Source organism: Erinaceus europaeus, chromosome 3 (assembly GCF_950295315.1).
Source record: "Erinaceus europaeus chromosome 3, mEriEur2.1, whole genome shotgun sequence".
In the NCBI taxonomy this organism is placed as follows: domain Eukaryota; kingdom Metazoa; phylum Chordata; class Mammalia; order Eulipotyphla; family Erinaceidae; genus Erinaceus; species Erinaceus europaeus.
The window spans coordinates 48,799,241-48,818,984 of record NC_080164.1 but is presented as its reverse complement, the minus strand read 5'-3'; the positions used below and the strand labels follow the sequence as shown (position 1 = coordinate 48,818,984).

At 40.4% G+C, this 19,744-nt stretch overlaps 1 long non-coding RNA gene and 1 other non-coding gene across 2 annotated transcripts in view; both read left to right on the top strand.

The window, feature by feature from the left end:
• Nucleotides 1–19,744, top strand: part of LOC132537482 (uncharacterized) — a 583,655-nt gene that overhangs the window by 218,572 nt on the left and 345,339 nt on the right. The window lies entirely within an intron of this gene.
• Nucleotides 10,358–10,464, top strand: LOC132537865 (U6 spliceosomal RNA). Its single transcript, XR_009549288.1, has one exon. It is a non-coding gene; the product is annotated as a U6 spliceosomal RNA (small nuclear RNA).

Below are 19,744 nucleotides of genomic sequence, written 5' to 3'. Positions count from 1 at the left end.
TCCAAAGTTATTTATGAGTTATTTTCTGACCAAAGGCAACCTCAACTGGTTGACAGTTACTCCCTCCAGTTGACAGCAAATAAGGCTTCACCTGTCTCTCCCAGGAAGAGAGGAATACTTGGGTAATACTCCTTGAGGCTCTTTTAGTCTGGACAGTACCTTCCAGGGCCCAGTATTTTGCTCAGACATCCACAGGCAAGTCAGAGACTTGTCTCATTTACACAGTCTTACTTTTCAGGTCACCCTTGATCATAAGGAGCATCCTCACTTTTGAAAACTCAGATAAGTAAATAGAATTTAAGAACCTTAGACCTAATCTCTCTCTCTCTCTCTCTCTCTCTCTCTCTCTCTCTCTCTCTTTCCTCCAAGGTTATGTATGGCTAGGGCTCACCTACACTATGAATCCACTGCTTCTGGAGGCCATTTTTTCCTTTTTTTTTTTCCCCCATAGGATAGGGACAGAGAGAAATTGAGAGGGGGGAGAGATGGAAGCATAGACACCTGCAAAGCTGCTTCACCATTTGTGAAGCGACCTCCCTAGAGGTGGGGAACTGGAGGCTCGAACCGGTATCCTTACGCGGGTCCTTATACTTCGCACTATTTGTGCTTAATCCAGTGTGCCACCGTCCAGCCTCAGACCTAATCTTTTCTCATTATAAGAAAATGTGGGGAGTCTGGTGGTAGCGCAGCAGGTTAAATGCACATGGCATGAAGCGCAAGGACTAGCGCAAGGATTAGTTTAAGGATCCAGGCTGGAGCCCCGGCTACACAGGTGGTGAAGCAGATTTGCGGGTATCTATCTTTCTCTCCCCCTCTCTGTCTTCCCCTCATCTCTCCATTTCTCTCTGTCCTATCCAACAACAATAGCAGCTATGACAACAATAATAGTAATGACAACAACTAAGGTAACAATAAAGGCAACAAAATGGGGAAAAATGGCCTCCAGGAGCAGTGGATTTGTGGTGCAGGCACCGAGCCCCAGCAATAACCCTGCAAGCAAAACAAAAAAAAAAGTGTGTGTGTGTGTGTGTGTGTGTGTGTGTGTGTGTGTGTGTGTGTGTGTGTGTGTAATTTTGTGAGCATTCCCTTACAGACAAGCACCCCGTGACAGGCTTGCCATTCACATTCAGAGCCCAACTGTGTCTCATTCCTTTCCCATAGGTCACATTAAATTTGTCCCCAGGATGTTCCTGAAAACAAACAAAATAATGTATTTAAAAAGCTTGACTACAAAACGGAGACCCCCTAACTCATCATCTGAACTATACCAGACTTTAGGTTCATGATTGGTCAACAATTTGTTTGGCTTTGTATGTTAACTTTCTTGTCAACCACCAGGTTCCAGATGCTAGCATGATGCCAACCGGACTTCCCTGGGCAAACAAACCCATCAATGTGTCCTGGAGCCCCACTTCCCCAGAGCCCTGCCCCATTAGGGAAAGAGAGAGGCAGGCTGGGAGTATGGATTGACCTGCCAACGCCCATGTTCAGCGGGGAAGCAATTACAGAAGCCAGACCTCCACCTTCTGCAACCCACAGTGATCTTGGGTCTATACTCAGGGTTAAAGAATAGGAAAGCTATCAGGGGAGGGAATGGTATATGGAGTTCTGGTGGTGGGAACTGTATGGAGTTGTACCCCTTTTATCCTATGGTTTTTGTCAGTGTTTCCTTTTTATAAATAAAAATTTAAAAAATAATAGAACACTTAAGAGTAATTTCCATATTCATCACCCCACCCTATCCCTACCCCAAACAGCACTTGAAGGACACAAGAAACAAATGTCTGATCATCACCAACTAATACAACCTGGCACTAGGCCACAGAAGAATGAAGGAGAGACAAGGAGTGGAGAAAAGGAGAGCAAAGAGGAAAACATGATAGGAAAGGGCCATGGGTGAGAATGAGAGATAAGGAAAAGCTCTGGAGCTCCCGCAAAGCTGGGTCTAAGTGAGAGTGTGGTATGGGGTTGGGGGTGAGACCTAATGAAAGCAGGATAAGGCAAGGGGAAAGCATAGCGAGACTTTTCAACAAGGGCCAGAGTAAAGGAGCAGGGAAGTCTAAGCATTATCCTTCTGCTTCAAAGTCCAACAATCTGTTTTTTTTAGGGTTAAGTTTATGCATTGCCTTGAGCTCTGACCTCAGTTTGACTATTTGTTAGTATATTTGTTTGCTTAAAAACAAGAGATATAACTGTACCTGGATATGCAGAATCCTCCCTTCCTGGGACATACTTACCTCCAGAGCCCAAGCTTGCAAAGTATAGGGATATGGGGTCTGAAGTTACATATCACAGTTTAATAGCACTACACAATGCTCACATTGTCCTTACTTTAATTGTGGTTTTTGCTTCACAAATCCTGCTTTGAAAATATACACTGTACTGCAGCTTAACGGCAGCTTGTAGAGGGTTTATGTTTTTATCAGAAAGCATTTCTTTTGTTCCTAAAATCATCACTGAATTTCCTATTTTTTTTAATTTAAGAAAGGATTAATTAACAAAACCATAGGGTAGGAGGGGTACAACTCCACACAATTTCCACCACCCAATCTCCATTTCCCACCCCCTCCCCTGATAGCTTTTCCATTCTCTATCCCTCTGGAAGCATGGACCGAGGGTCATTGTGGGTTGCAGAAGGTAGAAGGTCTGGTTTCTGTAATTGCTTCCCCGCTGAACATGGGTGTTGACTGGTCGGTCCATACTCCCAGTCTGCCTCTCTCTTTCCCTAGCAGGGTGGGTCTCTGGGGAAGCGGAGCTCCAGGACACATTGGTGGGGTCTTCAGTCTAGGGAAGCCTGGCCGGCATCCTCATGACATCTGGAACCTGGTGACTGAAAAGAGAGTTAACATACGAAGCCAAACAAATTGTTGAGCAATCATGGACCCAAATGTTGAAATAGTGGAGAGGAAGTGTTAGGGGGGTACTCACTGCAAACTCTAGTGTACTTCTGCTTTCAGGTATATATTTTGCAGTAGTTTACGGATACGTGTGAACATATGCTCTCTCTCACAGAAACTGGTGTATATCTAGGTTTGGGGACTTTGTTAGAAAGTGAACCACCTGAGATGATAAATTTCCTATTTTTTTTCTTTTTCAGGATAATTATTCATAGGCATGTGTACAAACTTAAAATCTGGGTAAGTGGTACCATGACCCCAGCTTCCAAAGTAAACTAAACCAATTCAACTTCTTTTCCTCGCTCTTGTTTGAAACAGGGAAGGAGGGAGCTTGGGGAAAAGTTAAAAAAAAAATTAGTAAACCAAAGTCACAAAATATTTAAGAAACCTTTTATTCTGTAAGTATTGATGGCTGAATCTATGCCAAGGTGTGACAATTAGAAAAATTGTGAGTCAGGGAAAGTTTATCCTAGCCTGATTTTATGCATTTTTTAAATGTGCTTATATTTGGAGACATGAATGCATGCTTTCAGATATTAGATAAGGTAGAGGAAATGAGAAAAATGCACTACTCTCTATGCCTTATAAACTGGACTTCTTTAACTCACAAAGGTAATGGGGGGGGGGGGAATAGAACTTTAGTGGTGGGTATAATGACTTATATAAATACATGTGTGAAACTACAGCCCTTCAAATTTATAATATTGTAAAACACTATCAAATCACTAAGAATAACAATAAAATAATTTTTAAAAAGCTCAGTGAGTGAAGGGCCAGCAAAATAGCTCAAGTAGATAATGTCACTACTTTGTGAAATGTACAACACACTTTCCAGCCAGGGCCTCTACTATACTGAGGGCAGCTTTGCCGCTATGGTCTCTCTCTCTCTCTCTCTCTCTCTGTCTCTCTGTCTCTCTCTGATTCTCTACCTCGGTTTGAAAAAATTTACCCAGAGTGATGAAGCCCTAAAGATGACAAAAGAAAAAAATGTCAATGAGAATGCATTTATGTATGACCACATGACTACCACTGTAGTAGATTATGTAGGCCATAAGAGACAACACTGGGAAGAATTAGCATATCCCTAAACCATCTTTACCCTTCTTCTTGTCTTTCCTGTCCTGGAACAGGGCAAAAATATCTCCCAATTGGTTCCTCTGTTTTCTCACTTGGTTTCTATAATCATTCCTCGTGCAAAAGTATGGATACTCTTTTAGATTACATATCAGGTCCTGTCAGCCCCTTGCTCAAACCCTCCAATGCCGCCTCAAATAAAACCTACACTCCTGGCCCAATAACCTGGTTAGCCTCTGCCTATAGTTTGACCTTATCTAGTCCCATATTCTTCCCCCAATCAGCAAGCTTACAATCATTCTTTATAGTTTCCTGGGTTTTTATTGTTGTTGTTTGTTTCGTTTTGTGATCCTACCTTGTTTTATATCAGACCAGTCTCCTTAAAATATTTTGGAGATTCTTCATGTAACTATTGAAAAAAATGATTAGAAAAATTAAGCAAACAACACGAGCTTTTTAGAGAAAGAATAATGAAATTTGCAAGAATCGGGTTACACAGGAAAATGGTAGAAAAATCCTATAAAGTCATGTTCTGATTACCATCTTTTGAGTTCAGCTCATTTAAATCACTAATAATTACATATTTTGTTTTTGTCTCTACCTCACTAGAATGCAGCATAAAGTGAGGTAGAAATCTTGACTGTTTTTCTTGGCTCAACCTAGAGCCAAGTCAGGGGATTAGTGAAAACACCATCAATAGTTTCAAGAATGATAAGATGAAAGCAAAATAAAAGGCCATTACAATTTCAACTAATTATGCATAGATATTGCATGATTAAGTTCAAGAAGGAGTAACAGATTCTAAATTGAAAATAAGCCTCCTCTTGCTTAATTGATGCAGGAACAAACATAGTGATATAAAGTCCTTATGAATCTAACAAAAGAAACTCAGTTTCCTCAAAATATTTTGACTGATGTATTTTGTACACTCCAACTGGCCACTCATGGAACTCATTATTTCAAAACAAAGTACTGGACAAATCTTTTTTGTCATTGTCTGATCTCATGAAACATCAAGTTGCAGCAAGGTAATGTGACTGAGAGGATAAATTTTTGTAACAGTATTGGCACTATATGATTCAACAAACGAAAAATGTCTTTGAGTCTCCAACCCAAAACTGCAGAGCAAGGTGATAAAATCTGCTTCAATTTCCATTTTTTAATAGCTGGGAGATATTTTAGATGCAGAACAAGATCCCGCTCTCTTTCATATTCATTCTTTCATCCTCTCTCTCTCTCTCTCTTTCTCTCTCTCTTTCTCTCCCTTCCCTCTTAGTTTCAATCTGTCTCTATACAAAAGTAGATAAATATTTTTAAAAGAAGTTCAAGATGGTGATGTAATGTAGTTTTATTAATTCAATGAAAGTAAAAGTCTACTTGGAGATTCTGGGGCAGACTTTCTTCTGTTATAAAGGGATAGGTGTTGATGGCTTCATCCATTCCTCTTGTCTTCTATAGGAGAGAGATGCAGTGACCACCTGGTAGTCACTAGAAATAAGAGTGAAGAGAATATCTCTGATACAGAAAGCATAGCAGAAAGATGGGAAGACGTTGAATCCCTGATGTCATCACCAAGTAGTCAAGTCCACACTAGAAACTACCAACATTTGTTTTTCTTGATAACTGAGAACAAGAAACACCTGTTTAGTTAAGTCATTTAAATTAAGTCATGCAACACTTACAGCAAAATCACTACTACATGATACAATTGCCATATTATTTGAGAATAAGAAATGGTCCTATAAGTAGTAATAGTGTCCTGGATCAAAAGGAATGAAGGGCCTTGAGCGATGTCCTGCTTGAGGAAAAAAGAAACCTTAAATAATCTCTAGCATTTACATTTAATCTCTCTACTTCCAGGTTTACCCACAGAAATGCAGAATTATTTCTTAGATCCTGCATCTCTGCCCTCTGCAGCTTCACTATTTCCCACTAGTCAATTCTCTGAGCTATTTCACATCTGCCCTTTATTACTTTTCATCCATTAATCACTTGCATTGTCCAGGTTTATAATTTTCCAAACTCTGCCCATTTCAATTAGATGGCAGGGTCACAGACATAACCCAGCAGCCCCAACCTGTGCAAGGCTAACATCAGAGGCGGCTGGATTCCTGCAGGCTCTATTTCCATGTATGCCGTCCTACATCCAGGACTAGATAATTTCACTCATCTAGAAAATTAAGGTGAATAAGAGAATAGAAAGCTGGAATGGCATATGGTCTAGCTTCCTGAATTTGTCTGATTATCCATTATCAAATAGCAGGCACTGAGTTATTAAGTCTATTGACAGATGCAATGTAATTTTCTTCAAACAGATAACTGATCCTGGAGCTGATAAGGTTTGAATGTGCACTGCATACTCCCTCGTATTTTTATCATTCTTTACTTTCTTCATTCAGTGCACCATTATCAAATTACCAGAAATATACACACAGAAGTAAAACAGCACAGGATGCCTTAAATTTATACTTGGGACTCTCATTTAGTTGCTCAAAATTGACTCTTAGTAATATTGCTTTATGTTCATGGGGCCAAGAAAAATTAAAGTAAATAAGAAAATCACAATACAAATTGTTCATAAATCTGGATCTAGGAAAGGACTGAAGTAAATAATACAGAGAAACATAATATCAGGCACTAAGCTTAGACAATTTAAAGATTCTGAGATAACAGTGAACACTGTTCTGATACTGCTAGATGTTTGAAGGGCTTATCTTTTCCTTTTATAACTCTCACCAAAGATAATCTCATACAAGTAATAAATCAGCACTGAAAAATTTATCAGATTATGCAAGGACCCATGCAACGATCTGGGTTTAAGCCCCTGGTTCCCCACCTGCAGGAGGGTCGCTTCACAAGTAGTGAAGCAGGTCAGCAGGTATCTGTCTTTCTCCTTCTCTATCTTCCCCTCCTTTCCCAATTTCTCTCTGTCCCATCCAATAAAAAAAAAAAAAAAAAAGGGAAAAAATGGTCTCCTGGAGCAGTAGATGCATAGTGCAGGCACAGACCCCCAGCAATAACCCTGAAGGCAAAAAAGAAAAAAATCAAATTACATAAATATTGGAACACTGTTTGACACAAACTAACTGGAGAAGATAATTTGCAAACATATTTTTATGCCCTCCAAGTATACACAACAGGCCATCCCAAAGTACACCTATTTCCCAGAATTTAGGAATGATATTCTATACTTGTGAAACAAATAAAATCTTTCTTGCAACATTTTCTAGCTGAAAGTTCCTATTCAGATGTTGTCAGTGTTCTGGCTTCTTCTGAAAAGCTAATAAAATAAAACATTCAGATATCTGCTTCTAGACAGAATATATATGGCTTTGTGTGACTTCTTTGAAAGAAAGAAAATACCTGCTAGACTCTAGTTACCCACTGGTTTGTGAGAATGTAGGGGGAACCTTGCATTTCTACTGTAGACACAAGAAAAAAATGACTTGTTGAGTTCTTACAGGAAATCAAACTATTTTAGAAACTCATACATGTATATATACATGTGACCACTTGCTCTTCAAGAAGTGACTATGTATTTGTCCATGAATTCATTGAAGAAATGGTTTGGGGGCCAGTTGGTCATATACCTGGTTGAGCAAACATGTTACTGTTGTTGAGGTGGTCTGGTGTCGGGCTGCACCGCGGAGAAGAGAGCGGACGTCCAGAGCAAAGGGGTACACAGATCTTTATTATAGGATGGGGGGGGGGGGGAGGTTTGGTTCAGACCACGTGGAGCCAGCCAGCAATGGCCAACCACAGGGGGAGAGCAGGGAGCGAGACCTCAGAGAGGGAGAGCCGAGAGCCCAGAGAAAGAGAGGGGAGGGGTGAGGGGGCTTTTTATTGGGCAACAACCAGGGGTGACGTGTAGGGCCAGGATTGGTTGAAAGGGGGCACTCTAGGATTTAGCGGGGCATAGAAAAACCTGGGGGCGGAGCCAGGATTGGTTGAAAGGGGGCACTCTAGGATTTAGCGGGGCATAGAAAAACCTGGGGGCGGAGACTGCATCAGAATAAGTCCTCAGCAACAGTTACAGTACACAAGGACCCTGGTTTGAGCCCCCAGTCCCTACTTGTGGGGGGTGGGGTCTTTGCAAGTGGTGAAGCAGTGCTGCAAGTGTCTTTCTCTTTCCCTCTGTCTCCCCCATTCCTCTCAATTTCTGGTTTTCTCAATCCAATAAATAAATGAAGATTTAAAAAATGAAATCTGCACTATTCCAGCCCTTAGGTCCATTGTTTGGCTTTGTATGTTAACTCTCTTGTAAAACACCAGCTTCCAGATACTAGCATGATGCTAACCAGACTTCCCTGGACAGACAACCCCACCAATATGTCCTGGAGCTCTGCTTCCCCAGAGCCCTTCTCCCCTAGGTAAAGAGAGAGAGGCTGGGAGTATGGATAGACCTGTTCAGTGGGGAAGTAATTACAGAAGCCAGACCTTCAACCTTCTGCATCCCACAGTGACCTTGGGTCCATACTCCCAGAGGGTTAAAGAATAGGAAAGCTATGGGGGGAGGGGGGGATACAGAGTTCTGGTGGTGGGAACTGTGCAAAGTTGTACCCCTCTTATCCTATGGTTTTGTCAATATTTCCTTTTTATAAATAAAAAATTTTTTAAAAATTAAAAAAGAAATGTTGTTTACAAAACTATTTTCATCACAGGAGTATAGTTTCACATCTTCCCAAGAACAATGTGAACACACCTTACTCACCACCAAAATGTCATATCCCTCCATTATAGGAAACTGGGTCGCAAAAGTCTTTCCTTTTTTTTTTTTTGTTACATTTTTATTTATAAAAAGGAAACACTGACAAAACCATAGTTTTTTCAACCTCCTCCTGCTCTCCCCCTTTTGAGCCCTTGGATATGGGCTGAAATATGCCAGTTTATTATTTTTTCACCTTTTATTTTCACTTGCTTTGTTTCTTAATATCAACTTATTAGTGGCCTTATCCAGTATTCACTCTTTTCTTTTCCTTTTGGTTTATTTCACTTATCATGATCCCCTCTAGTTTTACCCATTGGTAGCAAAATAGAAGATCCTGCCTTCTTTTTTAATAGATGAATATATAAATCACAACTTTCATATCTACTCATCTGTTGAGGGTCATGTACTTACATTTTAAGTAAATTATTGGACTGTGTAGCTAGCTGTATGAGCATGGCATCATGTAGGATTATATAAGCACCTTATTTATTTAGTAAATAATAATCAGCATGGTCTGTGGGTTAACAGATATTCAGACAACACTACATTTTCAAGAGACAATTTATAGATATCCTTTGTGCTTTCCAAGATAGAGTTCTTTCCTATTTGTTTGAGGATTTAGCTAAGAATTTGCCATTTCTACATACCAAAGTGAAATAATACTCAGCTATTATAATGATAAAGTCATTTGTGAAGCTATCTGCTCACCTTGTATGGAACATGAAGGAATCATGTTAAGTAAGATAAGTCAAAAAAAGAAGGACAAATATCAGATGAATTCAGCTGTAGGTTAAACTTAAGAAATAAGGGCAGTAAGAGAAAACAGAGTGTAACGTAAACTGGGTGTGCTGCACTACACCAAGCAAAGGACTCTGGGGATGGAAGGGAAGGAAGTGGGTGAAGAGGGTGTTGGGGGTACAACTACATAATTGTGGCAAAGGACTTAAGCAGGGTGTGAGAGTGTTTTGCCGACAAGAAATTAGACCCATATGCCAACAGCTGCACTATAAACTATCAACCCTACAATAAAGTGATTTTAAAAAATAAATTTCTGGGGCGCTGGTGGTATTGGGGCGCGTTAAGCACAGGTTAAGTGCAAGGACCAGCATAAGGATCCTAGTTCGAGCCCCTAGCTCCCCACCTGTGGGGGGGGGGGGACTTCACAAGCGGTGAAGTTAGTATGCAAATGTCTATCTTTTTCTCTCCTTCTCTGTCTTCCCCTCCTCTATCGATTTCTCTCTGTCCTATCCAACAACAAGGACAACAAAAATGGCCTCCAAGAGCAGTGGATTTGTAGTGCAGGCACCAAGTCCCAGTGATAACCATGGAGGCAAGAAAGAAAGAGAGAGAGAGAGAGAGAGAGAGAGAGGTAAGGAGGGAGGGAGGAAGGAAGGAAGGGAGGGAGAAAGAAAAAAAGAGAAGGAAATTTCCACTTCTAACCTAATGGGGAAACTATTTCTTCTCAAATGGTCATTTCCAATGACCAAAGAACATTAGACTATATTTTCACAGACTATACAGTCTGTGCATTCTATAGAACTAACAATGTACAACAAATGATAGTCTCAAAGTTTTCTGTGAATTTCTACATGGTACTGTGTGTGGCATAAAAATAATTTATTTTCCCTTCCAGATGTAATTGACAATGGAAGAATAAAATTTTTTAAATGAACTCCTTGTGCTTATTTCAATGACACAAATACTAAAACTGGAACAAAACAGAGAAGATTTGCATGGCCCCAGAGTGAGGAAGACACACAAATTCATGAAGCATTCTATATAAATAATATGAATTCCCTAGTGTTTCCTGAATCTTAACAACCAAACTGAACATGCAGGACACTGATGTAGGCAAGGAGGTAACATCAATATTTATTATGAAGATGTGTGTATTGATTGAACTGTAAAGTGATTCAAAGTAATATATGCCATCCCAATAATTGAACTCCATTCAAAAGAACACCAATGTAGCCACAATGAAAATTGAAAGAGATGATTTTGATTTATTAAGTTAGTCTATGCAGCCACAAGATATTGAACAAAGAGAGAAAAACTTAATGGAAGGTGTATAATCATGTCACCTTGCTGCTAGAAAGAAGGCCCAGGGCTTATTTGCTAGAATGACTCAGAGATTTGGCCCCACACTACTTCTATTTTTTTAATATTATTTATTTATTTATTATTGGATAGAGACAGAGAAAAATTGAGATGGGGAGGGAAGATAAAGAGGGAAAGAAACAGAGACACCCACAGCCCTACTTCACAACTCGTGAAGCTTTCCTCTGAAGGCGGGGACCAGCGGCTTGAAGCTGGGTCCTTGTGCACTGTAATGTGTCTATGTAACCAGGTGTGCCACTGCCTATGCCCCCCCACACACACACACACATTACTTCTAAAATACATGCTCTGTTGAAGTGAGCCTTTAGTCATCCTGAGGCAGAACATGAGGCCACATCTTCTCTCAAGGATGGCTTATCCTCTTATGACATTATCTTATCTTATTATCTTATCACATTATCACTTTATTATAAAAAACTTCTCTGTTCACTCTAAGCAATCAAGTCTTTCTCCTCGCCTCTTTTTTTTGCCTCCAGGGTTATTGCTGGGGCTCAGTGCCTGCACTACAAATCCACTGCTCCTGGAGGCTATTTTTTCCCATTTTGTTGCCCTTGTTGTTGTAGTTGTTATTGTTGTCATAGCTGTTGTTGTTGTTGGATAGGACAGAGAGAAATGGAGAGAGGAGGGGAAGACAGAGAGGAGAAGAGAAAGATAGACACCTGCAGACCTGCTTCACCACTTGCGAAGCGACCTTGTGAAGGTGGGGAGCCAGTGTGGAACCAGGATCCTTATGTCTGCCCTTGCACTTTGCACCAAGTGCACTTAACCCGCTGCGCTACCGCCTGACTCCCTTCGCCTAACTCTTATGTGTATAGGTGGGTATGGACATAAAAAGATGCTATAGGGATGAAATTCATATTGCAGGAAATGACAATGAGGCCCACTTATTCAAAATTCTCCACTAATCAGAATACATCCTTACATTCTGTTTAAATAGGAAACAAAGCACAAATATCCCAAAGCATGTGCAGGGAAGATGTGGAGTCAGTTGACTTTTTAAAAAATTGTATTTTAATGTCAGCATTGAAGTCAATAAACTCAGTTTTCTCAGTTATATATATATCTTAATTAACCGTTAAAATGCATATTCAGATTTTGGATGTTGTGATATATTGAAATATATTATATAGTTGTCAGAAAAGTCATCACACATTTTTTTAGCATAGAAAAACATACACAGAGGTTCCCAGAAGATGGCGGACTGAGAAGCTGCTAGTGGCTGAGCTCTGACCACATCTCCTAGAAACGGTAGGATTTTCTGCCTTTAGTAGGCCAGCCAATAAGGGGTCCTAGCAGTGACACCAAGTAGGTGACTATAACTTAATTTGGGTTAAGAATTAGAGTAGGAAAAAAGGGGAAAAAATTTTTTTTTCTTCCTTTTAATTTCTAAGCATACCTCCTTCCCTCCCCATAACCAGTCCCTGGGGACCTTTTCTTTACCAAATTCCTGCCCCACCAGGGAGTATCATTAATTCTAAGTCTATACCCTTCTGAAACCTCTGGCCTTTTTTCTTTCTAAGTAGCCAATCCCCCCCCACCTCACCCCGCATAGCTAATTAAATAATTAAAAATAAATACATAAAAAACCCTTTCCTTTCACTGCCTTTTCATGACTGTTCTTTTTCTTATCTTTTTCTTTTTTCTCTCTCTCTCTTTCTTTTTTTTTATTTTTCTCATTATTGTCATCCTTTCTTCCTTAATCCTACAGCTTACAAAGTCACAGCCCCCAGCCCCTACACCAACAAACAGTGTGCTTTTTTGAATTCACTGATACACATTTGGGAATTTCCTTTCACTGCTCTTTAATTACAGCTCTTTTTCTTATCTTTTCCCTTTTCTCTCTCTTGCCTTTTTTTTTTTTTTATCTTGTCATACACTTCTTCTTTCCCACCTCACCTCAAGGACATCTTTGATGAATCAAACCCAATTGCAAGGAAGACTAAAGCAGAAACAAACCAATGGGACCACATCAAATTGGAAAGCTTTTGCACATACAAAGAAACTATTAAACAAACAGAGAGACCCCTCACAGAATGGGAGAAGATCTTCAAATGCCAGACATCAGACAAGAAACTAATCACCAAAATATATAAAGAGCTCAGCAAACTTAGCACCAAAAAAGCAAATGACCCCATCCAAAAATGGGCAGAGGATATGAACAAAACATTCACTACAGAGGAGATCCAAAAGGCTAACAAACATATGAAAAACTGCTCTAGGTCACCGATTGTCAGAGAAATGCAAATTAAGACAACACTAAGATACCACCTCACTCCTGTAAGAATGGCATACATCAAAAAGGACAGCAGCAACAAATGCTGGAGAGGATGTGGGGACAGAGGAACCCTTTTACATTGCTGGTGGGAACGTAAATTGGTCCAGCCTCTGTGGAGAGCAGTCTGGAAAACTCTCAGAAGGCTAGACGTGGACCTTCCATATGATCCAGTAATTCCTCTCCTGGGGATATACCCCAAGGACTCCATAACACCCAACCAAAAAGAGGTGTGTACTCCTATGTTCATAGCAGCATAATTCATAATAGCTAAAACCTGGAAGCAACCCAGGTGCCCAACAACAGATGAGTGGCTGAGGAAGCTGTGGTATACATACACAATGGAATACTATGCAGCTATGAAGAACAATGAACCCACCTTCTCTGACCCATCTCGGACAGAGCTAGAAGGAATTGTGTTAAGTGAGCTAAGTCAGAAAGATAAAGATGAGTATGGGATGATCCCACTCATCAACAGAAGTTGAGTAAGAAGATCTGAAAGGGAAACTAAAAGCAGGACCTGACCAAATTGTAAGTAGGGCACCAAAGTAAAAGCCCTGTGGTGAGGGGTAGACATGCAGCTTCCTGGGCCAGTGGGGGGTGGGAGTGGGTGGGAGGGATGGGTCACAGTCTTTTGGTGGTGGGAATGGTGTTTATGTACACTCCTAGTAAAATGTAGCCATATAAATCACTAGTTAATTAATATGAGAGGGGGAAAATCAATTGTATGTCTCAAAGTTTTTCAAAGCACAAACTGAATCTTTTTAATATATAGGCTGTGTATTTGATATGCGGACTCTCTCAAAAGCCTAGACCAAGTAGATTAGAAGCATCCAATAGCACAGCTATATACAAGATACTGGGTACTGTACAGCAAACCATAACAAAAGGACTTTTCAAAGTTAACCCAATTACCAAATAATGGGATGATAACATTAACTATCGATTGTCTTTTTGAACCCTAAGACAGGAGGAACCTCACATCTCCACTATAGAGCTCCTACTTCCCCCAGTCCTGGAACCCTTGATAGGGCCCACTTTCCCGTATGCCTCTCCCAATCCATATCAAACAATATCGCATCCGCCGACCACAACCTAACCAACGCAACGATTGCCACCTCAACATGTTTCACCTCAGACTGTGTCCAGAGACTTCACGTGTGGAATGACAACCCTTCAGCTTCATTACTCGGGTGAGACCTTTCCTTTTATAGTACACTCTAATTTCATCTCAGGTGGTTCACTTTCTAACAAAGTCCCAAAACCTAGATATACACCAGTTTCTGTGAGAGAGAGCTTATGTTCACACGTATCCATAAACTACTGCAAAATATATACCTGAAAGCAGAAGTACACTAGAGTTTGCAGTGAGTACCTCCCTAACTCTTCCTCTCCACTATTCCAAGCTTTGGGTCCATGATTGCTCAACAATTTGTTTGGCTTTGTATGTTAACTCTATTTTCAATCACCAGGTTCCAGATGCCATCAGGATGCTAGCCAGGCTTCCCTGGATTGAAGACCCCACCAATGTGTCCTGGAGCTCAGCTTCCCCAGAGACACACCCTACTAGGGAAAGAGAGAGGCAGACTGGGAGTATGGACCGACCAGTCAATGCCCATGTTCAGCGGGGAAGCAATTACAGAAGCCAGACCTTCTACCTTCTGCAACCCTCAATGACCCTGGGTCCATGCTCCCAGAGGGATAGAGAATGGGAATGATATCGGGGGAGGGGGTGGGATATGGAGATTGGGTGGTGGGAATTGTGTGGAGTTGTACCCCTCCTACCCTATGGTTTTGTTAATTAATCCTTTCTTAAATAAAAAAAAAAAAAGAAAAACATACACACACACACATAAACAGAGAGAATAAATGAGATAGAAAGATCGTTATATATTTTGACCTCACAGTGAAATCTGAAAAAGACATTTTTCCACAGTTTTTATAGACCAAGTAAAAGAAATATCAGATTTTAAAGCAGAGAGAGTTAACTTGGTTGAATGGGTAGGATTATTTCGATATATAAGCTACCAGGGCAATTTTAACATGCAGAAAAGATACTGTTCTAAAGAACTGTGGAAAGGCTTAGAATTATTCACTTCAGACTCAGAGTTTATCAGTCCCCAAAGAATACAAATGCTTTCCCTATCACCTGTTAATTACTAAGGAAAAGAGCAGCACAGTGAAAACACAGGCACTACAGCTAAACCCCTCTCAAAGGAAGCATTCTGAGGAAGGAGGGTGCTTCCTCCATCCTATTCTAAGAATTAGTAAGTAAAAGGGACTTGGAGTCCTCTGTTGTTTTTCTACATTTTCCAGATGATATTTTGCATTATGATGTGTCATCCCATGTTGGATCAATCACATTACAATATGTCACTTAATGGAACATAAAGCAATATGATTGACACAATCTACTAGGACTTGTCATAACATTGCATGTCAACCAGGACATTTTTTTGGGTTTTGTAAAGGAAAAAAAAGTCAACATATTTCACTGAACATCACATCCAAGGTGCAGGGGGAGGGAATGAAAGGCTTCTTTGAAGATTTTTGCAACATTCCTGTTGAAGGAACTGATAAACATCTGCTAAATAAATGGAGTCAAATATCTTTCCCTATACCCATATCAAATGGGCCTGATAACCATTGCCAGCTTCTTTTGGGTTCACGTTCAATTCTTATTGTTCCCTGTTCCTGCTTACCACGTTTAATTCAAAATGTATAAAAGCACCTATGAAAAAAAAAAAGGAGAAAAAACTAACAAATACAAAACCCATGTCTAAGACAAAGAAGGCAGGCAGACAGATTAGGAATGGTCTAGAAATCACTATCGATATATGGCTGCAAGTAACAACTCAAAGAAATATGAGAAAAAAGGTGGGACAAAAGATGGCTAACCCAGTACAATATTATGAGGCATAGGACTGGGATTCAAGGCCCTGGCCACCACATGGGAATGCCTGCATGGTGAAAATTTCGTGGGTGGTGGAGTGGTGCTGTGGCATCTCTCTTTTCTCTGTCTCGTACTTTCTGTCAAAAAAGAAAAATGTATGCCAAGAATGGTGGAATTGTGCAGATGTGAAGCTCCAGTGATAATTCTGGTAAAATAGGCAAATAAATAAAAAACTATTTATTATAAAGATATGGGGGTCTCTCGAGAAACAGAGGGTAATTCAAGAATTATTACTTAGAAGAGGACTAAACAATGCTTAGAAATCTATCAGCATTCACTCTTCAGCTTTGCCTCTGCCTTTCTGTTCTCTCTCTCTCTCTATATATATATATATATATGTATGTATATATATATATATATATATATTATCTTTATTTATTTATTGGTTAGAGAAAGCCATAATTTGAGAGGGAATGGGGTGATAGAGAGGGATAAAGATAAGAGCCAGGGTGGCACAGTGGGTTAAGTGCACATAGTAAGAGTGTAAGGATCTGTGCAAGGATCCCAATTTGAGGCCCCAGCTTCACTAGTCATGAAACAGATGTGTCTCTCTTTCCCTTTCCCTCTCTCTCTAAACTAGCCTCTCAATTTTTCTCTATCCTATCCAATAAAAATGGAAAAATGGCTAAAAGGAGCAGTGGATTTGTAGTGTCAGCCCTGAACCCCAGCGATAACCTTGGAGATGAGAGAGAAAGATAGAGACAGAGGGAAAAAAAGACAGAGACAGAGAGAGAGAAGTAAAGACAGAGAGATACTTGAAATGCTGTTTCACCACTCACAAAGTTTTCTTCCTGTAGGTGGGGACCAGGGGCTCAAACTCCATTCCTTGTGCATTATAACATGTGTGCTCAACCAGGTGTACCCCAACCCGGCCTCTTTGTTCTGATTTTTTTTTTCTCTGCTGCCGGGTTGGGCTAGCTTCACGGGCAGTAGAGAGAGACGGCCAGGGACTCATGGCTGAGTGGTACGCAGTTCAGTCTTTATTCATGTGGAATGCAGCACAATCTAAGCTATCTCTAATCACAATCCTGTCCTTATATATCCTGAGGTGGAAGAGTCAGGTCCAAAGAGGATGTACATAGGATAGGGGGTGGAGAGAAGGAAAAAGTGTGCAAAGCAGTGAGGGTTAAACTAATGCCCTGGAGGCAGGGCGGTGTGTAGTTAACAGTGGTTATGTAAATAGAATACAGTGTTAAGCAGGGGGAATTAAACCAATGAAACAGAAGGGGTCTTAGAAGCAGACCAACACTCCGCTGCCTGATTCATTTGGTAAAAGTCACACGCGCGCGCGCGCACACACACACAGTTTTAAGGAAAGGGAGAGAAACAGAGGGAAAGAGACCAGAGCACAGTTCAGCTCTTGCATATGGTGGTGCTAGGGATTCAACCTGGGACCTCACCTTAAAGCCTCAGGCAAGAAACTCTTTTGCATAGAAATTATGGGGTCTCCTCAGCTTAGAACTCACATGTTAGCAACCAGCTTTACAAAGTGAATCCCAATCACATGAGAAATAGTAGAGTTTTTTATTTTAATTTCCTCTAAAGGGTGTATTTCTCTCCACTACAGTATTCCAGTTCCCCAGCAATGTAGTGCACCAGTGATAAACTTTAATCTCTAGTTACACAGAAAATTCAAATAGACTTCAAATAGAGGGTCTATTATAAAGGCACAAGATACAATATTTAAAGGATATACCCAAGGTGATTTCAGAGAAGATCTATTTGCATAGCTGGGACACAAACTCAGTCTTCTTCCCCAAGGAAAATTGGGGACTGACACAGACGATTTTACCACCATCAGGGGAGACAAAGAGACTGTTAAATCAACTCAGAGAAATGAAACTCAAAATTTGACCCTAGTTATATCATTTAAGTCCTGATTCAAATCACTCTTCTAGCCTAAACTTCTAGAAGACTTCGGATATATAAATCAACAACAAGGTGGCCAGGCGGTGGTACACCGGGTTAATCACACATGGTATGCTCAGGGACAGGTGCAAGGATCCAGGTTTGAGTGCTCAGTTCCCTGTCTTTAAGGGGTTACTTCACAAGTGGTGAAGCGGGTCTGCAGATTTCTATCTCTCTCTCCCCTCTCTGTCTTCCCCTTCTCTCTCAATTTTTCTATATCCTATCCTTCAACAATAACAACAAAATGGAAAAAAAAAATGGCCAGCAGGAGCAGTGGATTCGTAGTGCAGGCACTGAGCCCCAGCGATAAACGTGAAGCCAAAAAAAAAAAAAAAATACAATGGGAACATCAACCTAATTCAAGAGATCAACTTAGATGCATGTTGTAGTCATGTATCCAACCAACTTTTGAGTCAGCCATTCTAATCATCGAATCAGCCATAGCAAGGGTGTAGGCATAATTGCTAGGTGCCAACATCTTGAGGATGAATTGGGCTACAGTTGAGAGTGTTATTAATTTTCAGAAAAGGTAGTGGGTATTATTTTGAAAAAGATATTTTGACAATGAAGACACCTATTTGTTGGTTGAGTCTGGATCCACAGCCCTCTGGGATTTGGTTATTAATCATTTTTGAACTGGTTGATCATGTCTCTGTATTTTAACTCCTTTCTAATAGACTGATACTCTAAATGTTTCACAAATAGGTTCTAATAAGATAAATACTTTAAAGAATGGACAGGGAAATATACAGTTTATCATGTGCACAACCTTTGGGTTTAAGCTCTGGCACCACAGTATTAAGGGATGCTCTACCACTGAAGAAACAGTGCTGTAGTATCTCTCCCTCTATCCCCCATCTTTCTCTTTCTCTCAAACTGAAACTTTAAACAAATGAAAAAAAATCAACCTGGGGATGGTGTAATCATAAGGCTCTGTGAAAAAAAAATTAATATTCATATTTTCTATTTTTTTCAGTTTCTTTTCTCTTTTCCCCCTCTGCTGTTTCCATTCATGCATAGGAAAGGTGTTGTTTATATTTCCATACTCTACCATTCCATAACTCCCTTCTACCCTGCCCAGAATTCTACAGAGATATTCTTTTAAGAACAGCCACTTGCAGGGGTAGTTATGTATGATTCACTCACTATTGCTGAGGCTGAATGACCCTTGGGAATGACGTAACAGGAAGCATAAAGCTACTCATACATACATTTACAGAAGAAACTTCTCAGCAGCTAAAGCAAAATCAGGGTCATGCAAGTGTTGCTCACTTGATCGTTTTGGTTTTTTGTTTGTTTGTTTTTAATATTTTATTCAGAGGATAAAGGCAACGAGAAACTGAGAAGCTAAAGGAGATGGGGTGGGAGAGAGGAGACACACACGCAGCACTGCTTCACAGATCATGAAGCTTCCCCCTGGCAAGCAGGGTCTGAGAGCTTGAACCCTAGTCCTTGCACATTTGTAACAGATGCACTCTACCAGATTCACCACTAGGTGGTTTGTCTTCTTTCTTAAATAATAAAAACTGGAGGATAGGTCCTAGAAAAGGATGACAAAAGACCTAGTGGGGGTTGTATTCTTGTGGGAAACTGAGAAATGTTATGCATGTACAAACTACTGTATTCACTGTTGACTGTAAAACATTAATCCCCCAATAAAGAAATTAATATATATATTAAAAACGCGGGGCCAGGCAGTAACACAGTGGGTTAAGCGCACTGTAAGGAGCGAAATGTAAGGAACTGGGCTCAAGCCTCCAGCTCCCCACCTGCAGTGGTGGTGGGGGGGTGTCACTCCACAGATGATGAAGCAG